General features: G+C 30.4%; 1 protein-coding gene across 6 annotated transcripts in view; it reads left to right on the forward strand.

Moving 5' to 3' along the window:
• LOC129966121 (potassium voltage-gated channel protein Shaw-like) overlaps positions 1-18,069 on the forward strand; it is a 468,708-nt gene that overhangs the window by 242,472 nt on the left and 208,167 nt on the right. Inside the window, exon 1 of one of the 6 annotated variants that reach the window (XM_056080504.1) lies at positions 11,313-11,415. The exons of the other annotated variants lie outside the window; for them this stretch is intronic. The gene's annotated coding sequence lies outside the window, so the exon portion shown is untranslated. Of the gene's footprint in view, positions 1-11,312; positions 11,416-18,069 lie in introns of those variants that run through there. 6 annotated transcript variants of the gene reach the window in all.

The following is an 18,069-nucleotide window of genomic DNA, read 5'->3' on the forward strand; positions in this document are numbered from 1 at the left end:
CTTGTCGAGCTAATGACTAAAAAAGTCTTATTCTCAGCACAATCATCGAAATCCATACCAAAATAGGCTTTGCATATTCAGAACTCTGCGATTTCATTTTTTTTGTTGCTGTTTTTTGATAGCAGGGTTGAAAAAAATGCTTACCTGTCAAAATATTTGTTATCGTGATATTGATGAATTTCTCCATTTTAGATATTTCTGAATCAAAGAAGGCAGGCCAGTGGAGTTTGTAAAAACTTCAAAATCCGAAAGAGTAAGATAAATGAAATTTTGTATATGATATTGTCTCCAAAGTTGTTAATTTCTGCGAACTGTGGACGGAATTCGAAGGTAAAATTTCTATTTGTCCTTCCTCACCAAAACGGTCAGGTCCGAAATGGATGCACAGTTTCATTTTCCATATTGTGTCTGGGGGAGAATATTCTGATTACATGCATTCAGAATAACGGAATTTTTTAATCTAAATGCTTCAGCTTAACAAGATGTTGCCATCGGACTTTTATTGCAGTCGAAAGCCATGAAAAGCAGATAAAATGTTTACATTAAAAGTTGAAACAATGCTAATTATGGCAGTCTTAGATTTTTTTTCAAAAGAATTAGTACTTGTAATTCAATTCTGAATATTTTATCCATTCATTTTATTAAGTACTTAAAATTTGCATTCATGTAAATTTATTTAAATTAATCTCCATATTTGAAAGAAACGCCTAAACACAACAAAAATAAGAAGAAAATATCGAATAGTCTTAATAATCCTGAAAGAGAAATGAAATCGAATTATAAATGAACAAAAAAAAAAGTTGTACGAGGGATGAGAAAATTAAAATATTTTCTTTCCGAGAATGTTTCCATACGCTCGATTTCATTATTCTTAGTACTTTCATCCGATTCTCTCCCGCTTTATTTACTCTGTAACTCTTCGACTTCGCGGAGGGGACTCGTAATCAATCATACTGCCCAGAGTCGGATTTTCCGCATAAATTTGCAAACTCTAAAAATTGCCGTTTTAAAGTTCTTCGAAATGAAATCTCGTCTCGAAAGGGCTCCAATGGAATTTGCTGAATTTACAGGGCTTTGCTGTTTACATTTTTCTGCGTTTTCTTTTTTGAGTCCTTTTTTATTTTTGAAAGGGGTTTCGTGACTTTTAAGAAATAATTTTTTGGAGAAGAGATGGAAAAATTGCACCCAGGAATAAGGAATTCTCGTAGTTCTGGAGGTGGGTTATAATCATAACAATATAAGTGAATATTTCTGTCTGAGACCTGCATTTACATTCATCCCAGTTTTTACTAAACATTTACGTAGGAATATAACTTTCATTTTAACAGAAAGAAATCTTTGGTAACACCAAATAACTTAATATTACTTGCTCGGTTAGGTTAGGTTATAATATATTAATGTTCATTTAAAAGCGATACTAAGGCTATTTTGGGACGGACCGCATTATTTTGAACCGAAGTCAGATGACGATGATAATACCTGAGCTGTATTACTTTTTTTTTTTTTGAAATTCCTTCTCTTTAAATAAATTAAAGAATAATTTTTAAATGTTTTATTGTAAAATTGTTTCTTTTTAATTTAAAGCGAACATATTATGCATAAGCAAATTTTTCAGAGATCCTATCAAATATCCTAACACAATCAGATTCCTGTGAGGTATAAACCCGTTTCATTTATCCTGAACGTAGTCTTTATTTGAAAGCATTTGATATATTTGAACAGAATTTTGTATTAAATAAAATTATTTTTAATGTAAGGCAGTGCTTTTAATTATTATGTTTTAATGAATATTGTATAACTCCACAAATGAGTGGATTATAAATAAAATACTTTAAAATAACGTGTAAGAAATATTTAAAAATTCGATGTCAAACACCAAAACAGGGGATTGCTACTTTTAGAAAAGAGATGAGATGTTCTGATTATATTTTTTAAAATGAATGTCATGATTCGCTTTTTTTTAAACTTGTTACTGACTGTATGAGGCTAACTTTTTCAGACTCTCATGGGCATATTAAGAGAACATACTGAATAAAATGTTGTCTTTTATTAATATTTTGCTTCATTTTATTGCTTAGATACATAGCATTCTGAAATCGATTTCTATTCGTCACTTTTCATGGCTACAGACCGATTTCGAAGTAGAGAGGAGTTTCTGTGTGTCAAATTCATATCTGGAATATATGGACATCAAAATTCATCACATTCAAAAACCCTAAATAATCTCAAATTCTATATAAACCTTTTAATATTGTTGTATTTATTTCGTTGACGTCCTACCTCATTTAAAAGAGAAGTTTGATTAAAGAATTCTTTTAAATTATTCTATAAAGTCCAAAACTAAGACAACCATGAAGAAACACTTCCATCCTTAAACAAATGTTTTCCTTTTTATACAACGTAACAACAACTTTTCACTAGAATCAATGATAATCGCACATTTATTTACAATCATTTTCATATAAACTGCACATTTTATTGGGATTTTAATGCAAATAAATAAAAGGCTGTTAAAAATAAATGGAAAATTCAGTACAAAAACAATTTGAAACTATTTTTTACGGAAGTACATTTAAAGATTTTTAAAATAGTAAAGATAATTAAAAAAAACGAATTGAAAATAGATAGAGGGATGACATGGTGTAGAGATGGCAAGGATATCGAGTGACGAATCTGTAATTTGCGCCAATACACCAAAACCCATCAGACAACACATTTTGATAGTAAGTTTTTTTTTTAAAAAAATAATATTCACTTTCTCGAGTACTGTTTTGCACTTGTTGGGAAGAAAAGTTTTTTCCCGGCACAATTGCTGATGAGTTTAGAGAAACTGCACTGAATTCCTCCCTGTGAAAAAGCGTTAAATGCAAGTAATATTTCGAAGTGATAATGTTAAATCCGAGCCTTTTATTTGGGATTAATTATTACAGCCTTTTATTGGGAAAATTATTTGGGACTAATGAAAAATATTAAACGCGGAAAATATGCCATAATTGAAGATATTTTGGTGGTAAAATGGTCACATTTGTGCATAGCACTCTTTGAGAAGACGAGATCTGCGACAGTCGGTCTTTCAAATTATTTTGCGTGATAAGCCAAATTGTGTCAAAGTGACGAATCTGCAATTTGCACCATTACAGCAAAACCCATCAGACAACACATTTTGATAGTAGGTTTGTTTCTTTTAAATAATATTCATTTTGTTGTGTACTAAGTAAACAAAGAAAAATATTGTAATCATCAGAAAAAAGAAATCTGTGTAATTTGTTAGTTAATGCAATTAATAACCTAGACAGTGGGATGTTACAAAACTATAATTTGATTTCTTTTTATAAAATATTGTCCAATTAGCTTTCAATGTTAGAAAAAAATTCATTAACTGGTTTTATACTTTCTTATTTAAGAACTGTAGAAAAGGAAATAATTATAACCACCAAAAAACTATGGGCTCTAGATGATAGTTCTCGTTTCATATCTACTTTTCATATAGAAATGTACATTTTTGGTATTATGCCTGTTTTTCTTTGGCATTATAATTCAAAAATACTTTAGCTAGACGTATGGACACAGTCTTTATAAAATTTTAGAAATGAATCAAATTTTGAATGAAATCCATTTTAAGAAATCTGTCTGTCTTTCTGCCCGAATACAAATGAACACAATAAAAAACAAACAAAAAAAAATGTAAGTCAAGATTTGGTACACAGCTTTAGCATCTAAATAAGAATTTAATAATTTTGAATCAAATTCGTCAAAGGGTTGTCTGTTTGTCGGTCTGTTTTCCCACATGTACGTGAACGCATTAATTCCAAAATACAATGACCTAGGCAAATGAAATTTGGTATGTGATCTTATTGTTAGCATTATAGCTCTATGTTGAACTTGACTGCAGTCGGACGAACAAATTCGGTCTATATGTATATTAGATTTTTCTCTCTATATTACGAAGAACAAAACGTTCAAAATTCTAAAAGTAAAACTCGAAACAACCATTCCCCTTATATCCATACTTTTATTAGATAGATATATGATATCTTTATTAAAAAGTAAGCGGAAAAATTTCTAGGAACCCTTCTCGCTGCTTTTATTTTCAAAGTGGATATTCAGTGCTAAGATCGTGAAATGATGGAATCTCATGCATTTAAGCATATTTTAGTCATTGTTTGAGTACCTCTCTTGAAATTCCTCTCTTTTCCGCATCGCGTTTTCAATTCATCTTATTGGTTTTGAACCGTTTCTTTTATTTTTATGGAAATATCCCAAAAGAAATACTCTTGTGGTGTGTACCTGATCGCCCCATGGTTTAATCGTTTACGAAAATCTTTATTTTATTCACATTTCGCCAAATAAAATTCACATTAACTGGATTATTTTTTATATATATGGATCATATTCATTAAGGACGGTGCTATCTAAGTTTCCCACTTGTGTTACTTCGAAATACAATGTCTTCTTACTTCACAAGAAGTCTGGTGAAATCTCGTTCTTGACTACAGATGATACTTTCATCCGAAGTTTGAGGGCCGCGGTGACGATCTCGGTTTCTCGGTAATCAGATCTCGGCTCCGACACCGGAGGGTTTCAGGTTCGAGGCTCGATTCCACTGAAGAACCATCATGAAAGCCGGGTTGGTGCACGTCAAATCCGTTGGGCAAAACCTCCTCCCTCTAGTGTGGTGTGGAAGTTTAGAGAGGGAACGAGCAAGCTCAGGTGTCGTCCTCCTCATCTTATCGGTTCAAAATGACGAGGTCCATTCAAAAATAGCCCTAATGTTTCTTTAATACGGGAGGTTGATGTAATTAAATAAACTAAACTTCATCCGTAGTTCTTCACTGTTCCAGAATTTTTGAATATTCAGTACAATACAATCTGCTTCAAACTTATTGCTAATTCTTCTTATGGTGGCTTTACTAGCAAGACCAGCGTGAATTTTTTTCCGAAATCTTCTACGTACTTCCATTACTTTTTTAAGTATCTTTCAACGCCTTTTTTTTTTTCTTTGTAAACTTGATCAGCAAATCTACCCGAAAATGTATTCAGCGTCTTACTAGTTAATTAAGTCTGATAACATTTCATAAGTTACGTGATATTTTGTTACATTATCTACATTTGTCGCACCTCTAAAATTCCTAGCTCTTTCTTAAAGAACTCCGAAATGTTATTGAATACATTTTGTATTATTTCTAATTATTTTGCTTATGTATTAATATATTTAAGTTTCACAATAAAGTTATTGCAACATAGGAATTATAAATACTTTTCACTACTAGTAGAATTTCTGGTGTATTCCTTTTCAAATTATTTCCTTTATCGATACTTATATAAAGCTCAATGTGTGTGTGTGTGTGTTGGCGCTCTACAGGCCAGACCGTTTGACCTACAGCTACCAAATTTGGTACATATATACCTTGGAGGTCGGAAATGTTCACCTGGGGTCTCTTTTTTTGAATTTTTAATTAGAAATTTAATTATTAATTAAAAACTAACTTTCCCGCCAAAAAATCTTTTCATTTTCCCCGCCGCCAAATGAGTAAGGCTTCAGTTTTTTTTCCAACACTAATAAGGCTAGGATTAACATTTTTCAGCCGATTATTTCAAACGATTCTGTTTATTTTCTTAATGTTTGATGCATTTAAAATTAAACATTATTAATTAATCAATCTTTTAAGTTCATTCTGAAGTACTTTTGAATTAAAATAAAACAGAATAAAGGAAATTAAAAATTTCTAATCTGCATAGCGTTACCCCAACTGGCGTAGAAAAATTCACGCATTTGTGTTACCGTAACTGGCGTTGAAAATTCACGCATGCGCATTGTGTTCTGATTATTTACATCTATTTGACTTGATTTAAGTTATTTTTAGGTTAGTTGCATGCTTTTGTAATTAAATTGTATTTATGCTAGTTTAAGGTCATCGTTTTTTAAGTAATTTTTTTTTACCTATTTTCGACTGATTATTTTAAACGATTCTGTTTATTTTCTTAGTGTTTGATGCATTTAAAATTAAACATTGTTAATTAATCGATTTGCTTATGATGAATCTGAGAAAATGATGTTGAAAAATTCTTGAGATATTACATAAATTAAGAAAGATATTATTTAGTGCCCATAAGGTTTAAATCCTCAGTGACTCTGTTTTCAGTAATCATATTACAAAAAAAAAATGCTTTGTTTCAGTAAAAAATATTATTATAATAATTGCAAATTAATCATTTCCACTTTAATTTAAAGCATAAATTCTAGGGGAGCTAACAGAAAATGAGAGAGATACAGATTACGTTATGATTGAAGGTCTTTATAATATTATAAGTGTATTGAAATTTGAATTTTTAAAATATTTTAATGAAGAAGCTTTCAAAGTAGGAATTACATAAAATATTTAATTATTAAAATTTTAACGAGCATTAAGATTGGTGAACCGGCTGGTCGCCAAAGGCGGCTAGTTAAATATAAACTTTAGAAAATATCAACTAAGCATCTCTGACAACTCTCAGTCTTTGATGTGTTTTATATTTATGTTTCTAAGCATTCAGATATGTTTAAATGTTACCTCCTCCGTAGCCTCTCGTATTAAAATTCTGCCAAACTTTTCTTGATTTGAAATGCATTTGAACCGCTTCGTTTTCAGTGTAGTTAATATACAAAATCTACTGACTTTTGAACCGTTTCCACTCTACATTTTCTCCAGGACTCAATATCTGTGGATTAGGAATGTTAATCTTTAAAGCTAAGATGGTTCTTGGAACGTAAAGTTTCTGCAAGTAAATGATTAGAAGGCTGCAGAAAATTTATGAAATGTCGTTGTTCCGTTTTTCTCCTTTCGAAATTAAATTTTGGGCTTTGAGAAATTTTAAGAAATATTTGCATCTTTAAATATGAATGTATTCACATGATAGGTAATGTAAAAATCTTTCAATTCTGTATTTGGAAGAAATCTCCAAAACTTTCTAACACCGCTTCTCTCGATTCGAAGACTTAAGTAGATCTTTATAAAATCTATTCAAGTGGTGACATATGCCGATTATAAATGGAAATACCTTTTTTTTACTAGTATGAAACTAAAAACTATTTTTACTGTGCTGTAGTAATATACGCACTATGGATACTAAAGTTATTTTGGCCTTAAATTTTAATTTCGATAAGCATGTCTCCAGTTAGGTATATAAAGTGAAATTTATTTACATTTTTCAACAATTTATAATTTTGTAACAAATTTATACAATAAATTGCATACATTTGACGATTCATTCGTTTTTGGAGCTACTCAAAGGTTACAGAAAACAGAATAGAATACATATTTTCAAAGCTATTTTTGGGAGAAATTCAAAGCTATTTCTGGGGGAATACGCGAGCTGGTTGCCACTATTTATCAGGCCAGGTTGTTTGTGTTTCCCCTAACAGAACATGCAGTGGACTTAATGTGATCTTTGCATCAAATGAATCCGATTTTCTCAGGTCAGAGAAATGATCTCTTTCTCTCTCATGCTCTGTTTCACCCATCAAATGACAGAATTTTTAATGAAATCAAAATAACCATCAATTTAAAAGATTAAATTCACTTGGGCGCTTGAAAGTGTCTCTCGGGTGATTTTCATGTTTTTATAAGAAATAATAATGAACATTCTAAGTAGAATGTACAGATTACTTAGGAAATGAAAGGAACTCTGACAAGAGATTGAATAATCGTACAGAGAAAATGAGGAGTGACCACAAGCGAACTTTTTCAATACGATGAACTTCAAAAAAGTGTCAATAATTTAGATTTCTTCATGTGAATTGAATTTTTCTATCAAAAATGAATGAATCGAAGTTTGAAACGTTAAAATCGAAACAAATCAGACTTATTGCAGACAGTTTAAACGGTACAATCCTTTTTAGAATTTTTTTCTAATATACAAATTTGGAAAGGCTATTTCTAGAATAATATCCAACATTCTGCCCCTCTTGGTGCAGAATCTCATTATCTTTCGTATTTTTATTATATGAGAGGTTGTTTCTATTATTTGATTGTTATTTTATTCATGAAGAAATATACATTTACAATTTTGTGATAACACAGATCAACAAATTTACAAATCTTCTTAAAATTTCCTGAAAAAAAAAAGAGGCACTATTTCTGATTTTTCACGACAAAATCCAAAATATGGAATATGCACCGCCAAAATTTTATTCTAAAATATACGAAACAAAATGCAATAATGCACCATGTTAACCACTACTAAACTCGCAAATGTCCTAACTCTAAAAAACGAAACGCATAAACAAACTGCATACTCCTCGAAGAGTCTTTTCACTAAAGTCTTCTACGTAAGTGGGAATAAACGGAGTTTGACTTTTCTTGAGATAAGATCTCAAGCAAAGAAGAGAGCCTGAATTCTGAGATAAGTATACAAGACACTGAAGAATAGCATTTTGGTATAACTGTCTGGCGAATACGATGCGTTTATGTTATGCGTTTCCCCGAGGGTTTCTGCCAAGATTCATTCTTTTTAGCTTATCTCTAACTATTTGGAAAGGCTATTTCTAGAATAATATCCAACATTCTGCCCCTCTTGGTGCGTAACTACGTTTTATGCTAGAAGACTGGGAAACGTTGATTTGGTTTGAGATGCAAGAAAATATCATCGCCATAATTGGATGCAGTTTGATTCTGAAATTCTAGAATAACTCTCAAAATGTTTTAGTTTATCTGTAATGAAATGCTGCTTTGAGTATAAAATATTCGCAATGATTAAATTAGATGGTTTATTCGTAAAGAAAAAATTAGAATGGTTTTAAGAAAGTTTATAAACAGAATGGAACAGTAAATAATTAATTTTGCTTCATATATTATATAATAAGTAGAGACTCAAATTTATAATATTGCGAAAATGATTCGATATATCATATTGTCAGCTAACAAGTCACGAATAAGGTTCTAAGTTGGCAACTATTAAGTAAAATTCTTAATTTTTGTTATATTTTAGCAGTATTTTGGTTTCGATGGAACGATATTAGTAATTAAAACGGAAGAGGCCATGCAATCTGTTCTACAACTGCATATGACATCATTCACATTCTTGCTTTTCTGCTTATTAACATATTGTCATTGACTACATACACATATCTTATGATTTGTTTGATGCATTTGAAATGTTAGGAATTAAAACTTTTTTTAAAATATTTCTTTCATTTTCATCTCCTGGTTCCATATTTGTAGAAATACATGACTCAGTTTTCTAAAAAGCCCAACTATAGGAAGCTCATATTTATGGAGATAAGATTGTCTTTCTGAAAATTATGTGTGCAAAGAGCACTTTTTTTCCATGTATCAAATTTTCATAGAATTTATATCCTCCGGCCGGGTTTGATTTTAAAAACATTTTTACGCAAAATTACGGGTTGTTTCTCAACAGTATAATATGTAAATTAACTTAAAGAAACGTAGAGTCACCCGAGCTGTTATTTGTAAACTATAAAAAACATATGGAATGATACATTTCTCTTGGGGAGGTTCAGAGATGGTTATCAGTAATTCTACAAAATAATAATAATAATAATAATATTCTCCGAAAGCATAAAAGAATGATGACAGAATTTTGATTTATTTTAACTTAGTATTTAATTCCTAAATTTAATTAGACTTCAAAATAAACACCTCCTATCCAAACAAGTGCAAGTTCAATTGACCTATGCTTCACAATGTAAAGTTGTTTTCCATTAAACCTCTATTGTACATATGATCCGGTTTATGCTTCTTTAATGGCATTGAGCCCCCCCCCCATCTTCTTTGCATCCCGAATCTTGTAAAAATGTCTTATTTCGGCCAACTTGTACAACTTTTAAATGTGTCATGATCTTAGAATCAACATGCATTCTTTCGTATTGGTAAAACTATTGTGGAACAAATGCTTAAATAAAACACTTAATTGTTAAAATACAAGCATTACTGTGCGAACGACATTGTAAGATTACATATATTACAATGAAATAGCTGCATTTGGATAATGTGATCGGCAGTGAAAATGGTAAAAGAATATATGAAGACAAATTCAGCAGAAAATTTATTTCTGTCGATGCCGCTACAATATTCTTTTTGCATTGCTATTTGAAAGTATCGCTTTACGTCTTTTTTACATTGCTAAGCAACAGATGATCAACAGTTCGCGTCTGGTTGATCAATGAAACTTATAAAGTTGTTTTTATCACCTTTCTCATGCTGAGGATCTTTTAAAATGCAGGGACTAACAGATACATCATTTGACGATCGTTCAATAGTTTTACAGTGTTCATATGTTTTAATAACAATTTCTTCTGGAACATTACAGTCTGTGTGAAACGTTGGAAACATTTCGGTTGATGTAAGCTTTTAAAGATCAGATAAAGAAGCATTTATTCACTTAATTTCAATATATTTTAAAGCTTGTATTTAGCAGGCATTACTTGAAATTATACCCAGAAATTCCTTCTCAACGCTGAAATAGCTGAAACAAAAGGCTATTACTATATAAATAAAAATGCTTTCTAATAATGAGCGGGGTTGTAAAAATGTAATTATTTTACATTGTCATACATTACATTTATACCGTACACATATGCATTACATTTATACGGTATAAAATGTAATTATTTAACATTTTATATGAGCTTCAGGATGGCCTTTTTTCATTTGCTCGTATTTTGCTAGAAATGCAAACATAAAGAGTGTATTGATTTTTAAATATTCTTAATGGAGAGAAAGTAAATAATAATTAATCCTTTTTTATATCTGAAAAATAATGCAGTTCTAAAATTCCAAATATATTCTATTCTGTTTATTTTATTCATATCAATTGCAAATTAATTTAATACAAGAAAAGAACGCATGTCGTAGAATAGATTTTTAATTTCAAGTGAAGCGATCAAATGTCATTTAAACTTGAAATCGTTGTGAAAGGATAAGATTTCCAACTGTTAAAAAGGCGAGGAATGCTGATGTCATTATTATCTTGTTTTAACTTCGCTGAATGTTGGCATTTCTATTTGCAATTTTGATTCGATAAAGATTAAAATGATGAAACACATTTAATCCTACTATTCAATTAAGATTGGGATTAGAAATTCAAAAAGTGCAATTGTATCGAACAATTATATTTCATCGGAAGTTGCTTTTTTCTTGGAGTTGCTTTTTTCTTGTGAGATAATGGTATGTCACTTTTCACAATTTTCTAATATTTTACAATTTTTTTTTTATCAAATCAAAACGAATGAAATGATCTCAGTTAAAAAAAACTCTTCTATTAGAAGACTTTTTTCATCCTGTTTCCAACCAACCGCGGTCATCAAGCAGTTTGAAGGTTACAGAGTGTCAAGAAAAGTCTGGTCCTTTTTAAATGAAATAAAAACACAATTACGTTAGTTCTTATTATTACTCTTATAGGAGATTACAGAATGAGGTAATGAATTTTTATTCGTTGCATTTTTCGGCTTTCTTTTTCAAGTTCTAAATGCAGTTTATAAGTTCACGTTTCCATCTTCTTTAAAAAAGTCTTAAATATTCACAACAGTTAGTTATCCATTAGTTTCTGAAAAGACTTCTTGGAATGTAAAAGGTTTCGCACTCTTCAATATTACATTGATCGAAAAGTTTGATAAAATTTTATCCTACTAAAAATGAAATGCAGAAGAGTGCAAAATAGTTTCTTTAATCACAAATATTATAATTGTCGTAATTCTTAGTTTATTAGCTTTCTTTTTTTCATTCTATTATTTATTTATAAACAAATAATGATTTGTGCTACTTCTATTCATTTTCCATGTTATGATGCTGAAATTCGTGGCTTCATATGTTGCAGAAATATTGCAGAAATCCATCGAACATTTTTAGTATATAAAAATGCTATCTACGAATAATAATGACAATATGGTCCAAAAAGTTTGAAATTCTCCATCTCGAAGACGCATCTAGATGAGGACACCACTCAAGGTATAAATTATTCAGATCCGAATATTCAAATGATAGCTTTGTTTTGATTCCTATTGATTATAGAAAGTAGCTGAAAGACTGTGTTCTAAATAATGAACAGCAATGGTACATTTTAAAAGTATAGATAAATGTCAAAGTTCTAATGAAAGAGTCCACATATATCTCGTGTTATTTAAAAAGTGTCTGTACCAAGTACTGTTTCACCATACTATTTCATATAAAATAAATTACAACAATAAAAGACTGTTGATAAAGAGTGAAATTTACGAGCTAATGCAATTGCGATAATCTAATACCATATTTGTGAAAAGCATATTTGCTAAGCATTGCTAAAAAAAGGCTCGTTATGACACAGTTGAGTCACATTATTATGATTTTCTAATAGCCAGAATAGCCTCCTTTTACAGCCAAAGCATCAATGAAATGGCGGGACAGGGGCTCAATTTCGTGCTGGCAAAGGGCATGTGTGACCATGAGAGCAGCAGAACTCCTGAAGATTCCGAGGCAGGAGGTCTTTCTCTCTGATGTATTTCACAGATTTTCGCAGATCTTGGTAACTGGGAGGCCATATAGTAATTGGTTTTCTTTCCCTTCCTCCTGGAACCATTCGCGGATAATATGGTAGTATCATCCTTTTGAAACTTGCCATGTAAGGGTGTACCTGATCGGCAAAGATGTATAAATATGCACACTTATTGAGGTTCCACAGAAATCAGCGGATTTAAAGCAGAACAAGCGAACATTCCCCCCAAACCATCACATCTTATTGACGTCCAACAACGGTTTCTGGAAGTTTTTTTTTTTTTTTTTTTTTTTTTTTTTGATGTTTCAATAAATATGCGGGGGCCCATCAATCCGTTGAATTAAGAAACAGGACTCCTCTGAAAAAGCTGCCTTTTCCCACTGCAATGGAAATGCACGGTGTTTCTTGCAAAGCGCGATTGTCAACATGGGTGCTGAAATCAGATGACCGCTACGAAGTTTGATTACTCGAAGTCGATTATGTAAGATTGCCTAAAATGAAAGTTCAAAATTCTATTCTATTCTGCAGTGTAATTTGTTACGAAATGTTAGAAATGAATGCCATTTGAGATGAATTGCGTACCATGTGTGCAAAGAATTCCCGAGCCAAACAAGACCTGTGTGTGCAATTATATCATTGAATTGCAAATTTCGTCTGTGGGATAGTCTTCAACAAAATGTACCTTCTCGAATGAGTTAACCAAATCATTTCGTAAAATATATGTAATAGTCTTGTTGATAGCGTACATGAGGATCGAATCACAAATAACCTGCATTATTTAGTATGGAAATGTGACTCTTCAACACAAAAATGCTGGGACACATACCACTTTATTTAGTCAATGTCAACTTAAGATTTTTGGGTAGAAATTCATCTTTGATCCCTTCTATTGTCCTAATAAAATGCAGAAGAAATTTTATGATTATAACAATTCTCATTTTAAGGAGAATGCGGAGAGTACAATAGATGCGTATTTTGAATCAAAATCAAAATATTTTTTCCAAACAAGAAAGGAAGAGCTGCATGAGAGATTGATTTGTATATAATTCGCTTTACAAATTTGTAGAGTTTTTTCCGTTACGAGTTATCTTATTCAATTCTGAATAAATTTCTAATGAACACCCATAAGAAATTTTTAATAAAAATCTAAGTACATCAAACGTGTGTTAAAGAATATTTGTGCTATCAGAAGATAAAAATATTAGTTTCACAACGGAAATGAAATCCTAACGCAAGAAGATATTACAGTACATTACCTATGGAAAAAATATTTTACTGATATCACATCTATGCAAGCTTCAAAACAAAGAAACGGGGGGGGGGATTTGCACCACTTTCAATAGATAATGATCTTTTCTCAAAATTTTGGAAATTAAATAAGACATGAAGTTTTACAAACAAAAAGAAAAATATAAAAACTAATTTTCAACTTTAGAATTGTTATTTTGATTCTAAAATTAAATATCATAAATCATAGTCAATGAATTAGAAATTATAATTATTGCTTTTTTTTCAGTATTTTTTTAAAAATGTTATTATTGGTTTTTTTTTTCTGCAAATTATTAACGTTTTTTAGAAATGCTATTTGGGAAATTTCCTTAGACATGGAATTGATTGCTGAATCTCACCAAATAAAAAAGATTTTCTTGTTAAAGTTTAAAAAAAATGTTAAAAAGTAAAGTTGCTGTTGCAAGCAATTCAAAGTCGCTCATCCTTAAAATGTCCGTGAAATTCTTCGTAATACGATTATTTGAAATCGATTTTCGCAAAAGATAATTAGCATGAATGATCTTTAGCATTCAATAAATAGATGTCTGTACAAATTCCTAGGAAAAGGGATTTAGTTTATAAACGTGCATGTGCGTACGCTTAAAACTATATTTAGGTGGAGAGTACAAATGACAATTGTGACTTTGCAACATTTTTTAATTCTGTTCTATATTTCATGCTTTTGCGACTTTTGTTTTAATCCCCAGAATTTTGATTAAAAATTGTTTATCTTTCTAATACACTTACAACAGTATTTTTTAAAAGCTTTTTGATATATATATATATATATATTTAGTTTTTAGGCTGTATTTCTTGTTATATACTTTATGGTTTAAACAATGACATAAAACTCTTAAGCCTCATCTAGGAATCGAACGTGGTAAAGCTGGCGCTAACATGTCATATGCGTCCCAAAAATTTTAGTTTCTTCTAAACGTATATTCTATATTATAAACAACTATAAAATTTCACTCCAATGAAACTTCTATTAATATTCTAGATTTCTAAAAATAAATATACTAATTTGTGCTGAATGTATACATTATATGCAAAGTTTGAGATCTGGTATTCTATAGAATACTTAGGCATTTTATTAAATGCGAAAACTGATGAATAATGTATTTCCTAAGTATTCTACAGAATTCCAAATGAAAGCTAGTCAAATAAGAAATACATCTCCAATTAGTTTCGAATATCGCGTGGCAATACACAATATACACATAGCTTTTAATCTTCCGCTCAGGCGCAGAATATGTATTTTGCGCTTTGTTTCAAAGTTTTAAAATATGCCATTTTAATTCAATTTGTTCAACAAAATATTAGTTTCATACTGTGCCTCATGAAATTGGAAGAGCAGGTTGTAATGCTGAAAAAAGAGTCACAGTCAATAGACTTTCGCAAAGCCAAGGTAATATCGAAAAAGTTAATTAAGATGCAGGACCTGTACTTGGACAAAAAATATGACCAGTGTTATGAAGAATCAGCAGTTCCTTCATGAAAAAATAGAATTTCTCTTTCTGGAATCAAATGAACACCATATCTTTTTGGCTGCAAATCTAAAATAGTTCTTATAGCAGTTTTCTTCCCCCAGGAAATTTTGTGACAGAAATACAAAGGGGGCATTTAGATAAAGTAATTGATAAGCTCCAAATGATGCAAAAAGATTTAACAAACCAGCTTATGCAAGGAAAAGTGCTTTTTTCCTTGTGTGGCATAGATGAGATTATAATTATTGGTGGTTTAAATCAATATTATCGAAGAGATTTTTGTTCCTGATACCTGTTATGTGTGTTTAAAGGCATGCACACAAACACCAAATGTTGCCAAAAATGCATATAAACCATGGCATATCTGGCCATGCTGGTAAACATGATGAATTGGATAGTGCGTGCACTCTTTGTTTCAAAATTGAAAATACTGTCGAAAGTAAAATTGATTGTAAGATGAATTAGAAAATACAAGAAAAAAAGGAAAATGAATTCGGTCACAAAACTTTTTCCATTGTCTTTGGAGTTTTGTACGCGATTATATTTCTGATGTCGAGAAGGGACGAATCGCTCTGTTTTGACTGTTGCATTGTGTACGGCAGAAGACGGTTTGTACCGACTTTGAACTTCTGTGGGAATTTTAAGACAACCGCAGGTGATTGCACACCCGAAGAACTAGCTTGAGGTATTCCTGACCTCTCCGATCAGTTGCAAATTCTCATCCACTGAAAACGGCCAAGAATTCGTCAAGTGTTTCAGAAATCTGAAATATCTTCGAATGAAACAAAGTGTAATTCAAAATGTGATTCATTTTACAACAAATAGGTTAATTAAAAAAATTTTTTTAAATCAAAGAATTACATTTTATAATGTATGCATTTTTAATAAAGAGAAATTAATGATTAAAGACCAAATAAAATTAAGTGAAATGGAAACTAAAGTTCATGATGCTTTCTGGTCCTTTCCTGATGCTTCAAGTAGTTCCATATTTTATTTTTCTTTTATAAGAAACGCATAAATTTTGTTTTGTACAACTTTAATATTTCGACGTTGAACAAAATATTTTCATAGCATTATTTCAGTATTTTTTTCAAAATATCACTTGAATTATTTTAGAATGAATGCCTTTAACTCTATCAATACTGAAAGGCCTAGAACGTCTGTTCATCGAGATGACTGCGAGCTCTCGAGATGCCTGGTTATCACTGGGAAATGCCCCCCCCCCATCTTAAGTGTGATTAATTGAATAACCATAGACCATGCTTAGTCGTTCGATATACTCGTCCGAATAGGTTTTTGTGAACAAGGAGATTTTTCTGAGAACTCTAAAAGGAAGTGCAAGCATACAATTGTCTAGTAGCCATAACTAAGCGGGATCTTATTTTTTATATATACCCCTAAGAAAAAAAGGCTGCCATTGTAATATTTGGATAGGAAATTATTTTTTAATCTTTGAAAATAAAACTTTGAACTTTTTTTTTTTTGCCTAAGTAGCATTTACTGATTTATAGAATGCCTATGTATTACATTTAATGCATAAGAAAAGTATATAATACTTTTAATATTTCATAATTTGCCTAAAAATGCTAAGCACTCTGTAAAATGCCTAGATATTCCATAAAATTCTGCCTTTTTATAAATTGCGATAAGTAATCTATTAGATGTATAGTAGTTTATATTCCATTAGAAATATTCTGACTCTAATAATGAATATTTTTACTCTATATTTTTTATGATATTCTTAATTTGACTTTCCATATTTTCAATTAAAAATTAAGTATGCCAAAGATAGAATTCTTATAGAAATATTCTGAATAAATTGGAATTTAATCGCATTTAGGATATATAACTTTCAATGAATATTTAAGAATTTCTTTTTTGTGATAATATTGTGTCTTCATTTCTTTTATAATATTCCTTTCTTTATTAAAAAATAATTTTCTACTCTTCATTTCACTAATAAAAAGTATTTAAAACCTTATTTTATATTATTTTCTACTTTTCAGTCTTTATAAATATTGTGGAAACTAAAAAATTAATATTATTCAAATGGATGCATGGATAGCGTCACTACAATGAAATCATTTAGCTAAATTAATGAATTAATTGATCATTCATAGCTTCATTATCATTAAAATAATATTTTGCCATAGGGAAATGAATTTTAATATTTAGAAGTGTTATTTTAAATTATTAAAACTTAAAATTGATTATAGAATTCCATCCTTACCAATGTCAAACATGTAAATTTAAGGGGGGAAAAGCCGGAGGAAGATAGAATTCCTTACACACTCATATTTATTTATTTATTATTATTATTATTTTAGGGAGGAGGGCGTTATTGCGAATAAGAATAATGGTTAGTTTTGTGATTTGCTTGCACTTTTCTGTTTTATTGTTCGAAAGTGAATGATTTTGTAAAAGGGTTATTGATATCATTGCAATGCTTATAGAAAGAAGAGTTGATGTTTGTGGGCGTCTGTAGCTCCAAGGACATCCAATAGCCGCCAATCAGGCACTCGGATTCTCATAATGATAATTCAGCACATCACGAAACCGAAATTTCAGAACTTAATGCAAAACAAAAAAATATTTTGCTATTTTGACTGATTCAGGTTTCGTCGTATTTGTCCCTAATATGGTTTTTGATCACTTAGAGAAAGAAAAAAGTGCAAATCATCCGATAAAGTAAATATTTCTATATTTGATATAATTTAATATAAAAGTGTAATATAACTAAATATTGATAAATTTCTGACATGTCAATTTCGCCGAGATATTATAAGAATGTTCCAATTTCGTTGTCTTTAAAAATAATTTTGTGGTTATAACTAGTACAACTTTC

The sequence above is a fragment of the Argiope bruennichi genome, chromosome 4 (assembly GCF_947563725.1).
Source record: "Argiope bruennichi chromosome 4, qqArgBrue1.1, whole genome shotgun sequence".
NCBI classification, from domain to species: Eukaryota; Metazoa; Arthropoda; class Arachnida; order Araneae; family Araneidae; genus Argiope; species Argiope bruennichi.